We start from the raw sequence: 6,230 nt of genomic DNA, 5'->3' as shown, positions 1-6,230 counted from the left end.
TCATGATCAAGCATGTGGTGGACACTTTGGACCTAAGAAGACTGCCGCAAAGGTTCTCCAATGCGGATTTTATTGGCCCACTCTTTTTAGAGATGCTTTTGATTTTTGCAAGGCTTGCCCTGCCTGCCAGTCTTTTGGCTGTATCAATAAAAGGAATATGATGCCCCTCAACCCTATTTTGGTAGTTGAGATCTTTGATGTATGGGGCATCGATTTTATGGGACTATTCCCTAATTCTTTTGGGAATTTGTACATACTTTTGGCCATTGATTATGTTTCTAAATGGATAGAGGCCATACCTTGTAAATCTAATGATCACAAAGTGGTGGTCCAGTTTCTCAAAGAGAACATTTTTTCCCGCTTTGGTGCACCACGTGCAATAATTAGTGATAGGGGTACTCATTTTTGTAATCGGCCTTTTGAGGCCTTAATGAAAAAGTATGGGATCACTCATAAGTTATCTACCCTTTATCACCCCCAAACTAGTGGCCAAGTGGAGGTGTCTAATAGGCAGATCAAACAAATCTTAGAGAAAACTGTTAATCCCAACCGTAAGGATTGGTCCCTTAGGCTCATTGATGCCTTGTGGGCCCATCAGACTGCATTCAAGACTGACCTTGGCCAGTCTCCCTACCGTTTGGTGTATGGGAAAGCTTGTCACTTACCAGTTGAGTTGGAGCATAAGGCCTTTTGGGCCATTAAGAAGCTTAACTTTGATTTGTCTGATGCGGAAATTCATCGTAGGCTCCAACTCTCTGAGTTGGAGGAACTTAGGAATGAAGCCTATGAAAGTTCTAGAATTTACAAGGAAAAGACCAAAGCTTTCCATGATAAACACATTCTGCGTAAATCTTTTGTAATTGGTGATAAGGTCTTATTGTACAACTCTCGATTGCATCTTTTTCCTGGTAAGCTTAGATCCCGATGGGATGGCCCATTTATTGTTCATAATGTATATCCCCATAGGGCTGTGGAGAGATTTTGAATCCAGGAACAGGGATAATTTCGAAGGTTAATGGTCAGCGTTTGAAACCGTTCCTCGAGTTTCCCACTACTAGTAGTGAAGAGGTCATGGATCTCCATGAACCTCTTTACACTGATGACTAATTTTTAATCAGGTATGACCCCCTTGCATTGTCTTTGCTTTTAATTTTTTCCATGCATTGAGGACATTGCATGACTTAAGTGTGGGGGAGGGAAACCAGTTTTTGTTTTTTTTTTCTTTCACTTTGTTTTGTTTGTTTTTCTTTTTATTTTTGAGCTTGCTAAGGATGAAGTCCTACTTTGGCTTTTGGCTAGTGATCATACCATTCGGTTGCTTGATGTATGAAAATAAATTTTTTTATTAAGGTACCCATTTTGAACGTATAAAAACCCTGTTGAGAAGAAAGAAACAAGCATGTGTCTTGAGATGGGACTTTCTTTTGAAAAATAAGAGACCCCTGTTTTATGGTGATGGATCATATGTAAGTCTGTGGGTTCCTTGTACTTTTGATTTGGAGTTGAGACCTTCTTTTTAATTTGGCATGGGTTGACAAATGCACAATTTTAAATGAAATGTGAAATCTAGTATAAAGAAGAATAAGAGTTGATTCCCTTGGAAGTAGACAGGGCATTGCGCCTCAGGAAGCGTGGTGTCTTGATCGAAATTCCTTGGGAGGAAACTTCTGAAGTAACTCTAGCATCACTGCCTTTGTGGATATATGCAAAAAGCGAAGCTACATAGTAACTTGGGTGTCTGGTGTTTGCTCCACCATGTCATTCAGGCCAAAAGTAGTGGAGTAGAATAGAGTTTATTATTAAAAAAAAAAAAATGTGCAAATGTCATTATTGCTTGGTAACATGTTTGGTCAAAAACACTCTAACGCCTTAGTCATTGGTTCCCTATTTCTTCACAAGTGGTTTTGCCTTAAGATAAGGATGTTTTGGAAGAGACGAGGTGAGTTCCAAATTAAGAAATATGCTAGTGCCTGGAATTGATAAAGGGTAATAAAAGTTCAAGTGTGGGGGTCCCTTGTAAGAGAAATTATCTTTGCTCCAGATAGGTATGAGCCTTACCTTTAGCCAAAGTTGGGATTTGTTTATTCTGAATTTTGGGTGTATATTCACTGCAAACACCCACAAGACACAACTCGTCCACTAGGGGTGACCTAGGGGTTTAAAGGCTTGTTGCACATGCTAAGTGCAACCGTGATTCCTACGAAAGTGAGTTAGGTTTTTTTTATCTTTATTCTTTTTCTTTTTGTTTTGCTCGAGGACTAGCAAAGTCTAAGTGTGGGGGAATTCTGATGAGCACATTTATGTGTGAAATCTAGGGTAGTAAAACATGCATTTTACATATTTAGAATGGAGCTACCTTGGGTTTTATTCTCTTTTTGCAGGTTTTATATTTTCAAGGCCTTAAGGACTATCGGACGCTATATCTTCAATTTTACACGTAAAGAGGTCCTATTTCTTTCCATGGTTACGAAGAGGATGAAATTCTGAGCAAGATGGACGTGTTCAATTAAAAGTACACATTCGTTTGGTCACCCGTACAAATGATTATTCTTTTTCGGGTCAGAAAAAGAATAATGGATCAGAACTGAACCGAGATGCAGAACCAGCCCGTTTGCAATTGTCCCAGAGGTACAAGGAATACTCTAAATTCCAAAAAGGATCGATGGACCACATCCTTAAGTGATTAAAGATTTGTTTTTGGTAACAACAACTACCTAGCTTAGTTGGTGAGCTATGGTGTACAAAATTCCCTTGCTCACCAAGAGGTCTCAAGTTGAATCTCATGGTTGTTTTTTTTAGAGAATTTGTTGAAGATTTTCTGCTTTTCACTCACTTAAAGCACTAAGGGCATGGAGGGGATTTCCACATCAAATTAGAAGCAAGCAAAATCGTGGAAGCAAGAAGAGAAGAAAAAAAAAAGGAAAGCAAAATCGTGGAAGCAAGAAGAGAAGAAAAAAAAAAGGAAAGAAAAAAAAGGGAGAACCAAAGATTGTCCAAATCTTCTCTCTCCTCCACATCATCACCAAAGATTGTCCAAATCACACAAAGGAAGAAAAAAAATCGTCCCTAGGAGAGAGAAAAAAGAAGAAAAATAAATTAAAAAAAAAGGAAAGAAAATAAGCAAAAAATTATAGGAAATTTCTCAAAATTTATATCTCTCTTCTCTCTCCTCCATCTTAGCACTTTTGGACTCAAAAGATCTCACAATCAATTGTGGGTTTCTCTCTTTTAGGAAAGAGAAAATTGTTACCCTATCTCTCCATTCCCTATAAATACAACTCATGTAAGAGGAGGAGCAACAATTCATTCTTCTTCTAGTTTTTTTAGTTGCTCTCTCTCTCCCTCTCTCACTCTTTGGTTTTAGTTATTCTCTATTTTTGCTTTAATCACTTTTGTAATAGTTTTTTTTATGTCAATTAATGCAAGCGCTCTTTTATTCTTATTCAGCCTTTTTATGTTTATGATTTATGCAATTGAGTTGTAATTTTTTAAGTTATAGTTCTAGGCTTAGATCTAGGTGACAAGATCACGAGCCGTGGAGCAATTTTTTTTCAAGTTCAAGCATTGATTCAAGTAAGTAGGCTCTTTCAGTAGTCTTCTCTCCCCCCTCTCATTCCCTCTTCCGACTACCCTTTCTTTCTTAATTTAGGATTTTTATTTTCAGTCGTTACATTATTGCTATCCCTTTCCCCCAAGGTTCATGGCTAGTGTATGTGTTGGCTTTGCCCCTCCTAGCCATAGAACCATCAATTTATTGCTTTTATTTTAATTGTCTCCCTTTCCCTAAAGCCAAGTAGAGAAACCCTTGTAAGAGTGACTCTCTGGTCAAGTAGGGAAGCTCATATTATGATGCATCCCTCGGGCTAAGTAGAGAAACCTACTTGTGAGTCTCTCTCTAGCTTTATCCCCTTTCTTTTACTTTATTTTTATTTCAGCATTTTTTCCTTTATTTATTTATTTATTTTTTTTTAATTGCGTGGGTTGTTTATTTTCAGTTATTTATTTATTTAATTTTAATTGCGTGGCCTGCGTCTTTAAATTCTTAGATGACGAATGGTTAGGACGTTATTTTTAGGACGGTAATTAGAATTAGATCACAACCATTAATCAGTTCACTTTCGCATTATTAAAAGAAATAAAAAATAAAGTGGCTGTTCTCCCTGTGTTCGACCCGTAGCTACACTGATCCGTACGCTTGCGGTTACATTTTAAATCTCAAACAGCTGGTCTCCGCACTCTTTCACTTAGAAGCGGTAGTCTTACGTCGAGAGCCAGAGGAAGATGGTCCTTTGCCGGAGCGAGATGACATCCTGGCAATAAGAAAAGAAAGTGGGGTTAGTAAGTCATGGAAAATGACAGCATTAGAAAGGGGAAACCCAAAACCCGAATACTCGCAAAATGGAAACGGCGACAAGCTAGAAATGATAGGGAACCTATGGACATGATGCACGGTAAGCGACAAAGGAGAAACATGCCAAAACAGTAAAATGATGGCAAAGAGCATATTAACATGAGAGGATTCGATTGTAATGCACCAACTCATTCACAATGAAGTAAAAGCTTGAAACCCTAGGTCTAGAACGAAATGCCATAGTAGCGGGATCATGAAAGTACAAGAACATACCCAAATAGACTATGGAGTTCCATGAATACAAGTATGGGATGAAAATCAAAGAAACCAATACAAAAAGAGGGATTTTCATGGAAATACATGGGGATTCCAAGCATAATGGATGATTCATGAAATCTAAAGCATATCAAGCACAAAACAAGTGAAATGCATTACAAAGGAATCATCAATTGGAGAAAATGATCAAAAATGTAAGAAACCCCCAAATTTGGAAACCTAGGGCACGAATTGGGATTTTCTCCAAATGAAGAGATAAAATTCCTATAAACTACAAATGACCACAGTAGAAGCATCACAATCACATGGAAATACTATTCTATGGTGAAAAGGAAACCCAAAAAGTAAAGCTTATACATGCATTCTACCCCAAATGGAAATTCTGAGAAAAGAAAAGGAGGAACTTACTTGAAGGAGGGAGAGTTGACTCTTCTCTAAAGCGCCGAGTGGATGAGTAGACTCGCGAGTAGAAGCGCCGAGGAGACCTCCAAGATCGCCCAAGGAAGAAAGGAAGAAAGAGAAAGGAGATGGGGAAAGAGACAAACAGAACAGGGTCTGTAGGGCTCTGTTCGTGTTTTTACACGGGCAGGACCGACGGGTATGATCAGCGGGCCCCTGCCCGCCGGTGCAGCCCACCGGTTGTGAAAATTGGGAAATTTTGAAGATTTTTTTTTCTTTCCTTCTCTCCTCCTAGCATGATTACATTGATTCTCATTATTGATTATTATTCCTATGATTAATGTGCTATGGTCAAGTGGGACCATTGACATATCTGTTGGGGCCTTTGCCCTGTATCTTGGAATTAAGCTGCGGTTATTTACAGGCTATCATACACTACAACACCTTATGTGATGGCATAAAATTGTGTGCCAAAATCAATTCTACGGTGTTTAACCAGTATGGTGTGTGATATGTTCCAGGTACAGGAATACGATGGTACGTACTAGATCCGGTAGTAATGCCCGAGGTACCTCCCAGGGTCCTCGTCCAGTCGGTCGACCACAAAATCCCAGGAGGTTCCGCTCTGTGGGGCAAACCTCACCTCCACTACCTCCCGAGACCCTCGATCAGGGTGGGGCACATGGGGACCCACCTATGACTACACTCCCGGACCCTCCACCGGTCATTACACCGGGAGATGTTGCTACTATAATTCAGCAGTCGCAACAGACTTTTCAGCAACAAATGCTTCAGCAACAGCAAGCATTTATGACTGTTATCCAGCAACAGTTGGACTTTTCTCAACCGGGTCAACCTCCCCGGGTACTCACTCCATAGGACCCGCCTGTAGGGTCGGGAACGGGACCACAAGTGGGGGGTACACCTCCAATCCCACCATTCGGTGTTCCTCAGTATGGGATGCCTCCTCCATACTCCTACTATCCTGCTTATGCTCCTAACTTCCCGGCGACGAGTAATACGTCAAGGGTAGTGGAGTCATTCAAGAGGAACTTACCACCTGTATTCTCTAAGGTGGGGGTGATCCTCTGGAACCGGATCAATGGATCCAAGAATTAGAGAAGATCTTTGAGGTGCTTGAGTGCACGGATGCACAGAAACACATTTGTGCTGGTTTGTAACTCAAGAAAGAGGCAAATTCTTG

Source organism: Macadamia integrifolia, unplaced genomic scaffold, assembly GCF_013358625.1.
Source record: "Macadamia integrifolia cultivar HAES 741 unplaced genomic scaffold, SCU_Mint_v3 scaffold478, whole genome shotgun sequence".
In the NCBI taxonomy this organism is placed as follows: domain Eukaryota; kingdom Viridiplantae; phylum Streptophyta; class Magnoliopsida; order Proteales; family Proteaceae; genus Macadamia; species Macadamia integrifolia.
Note: the sequence above shows the minus strand (reverse complement) of the source record.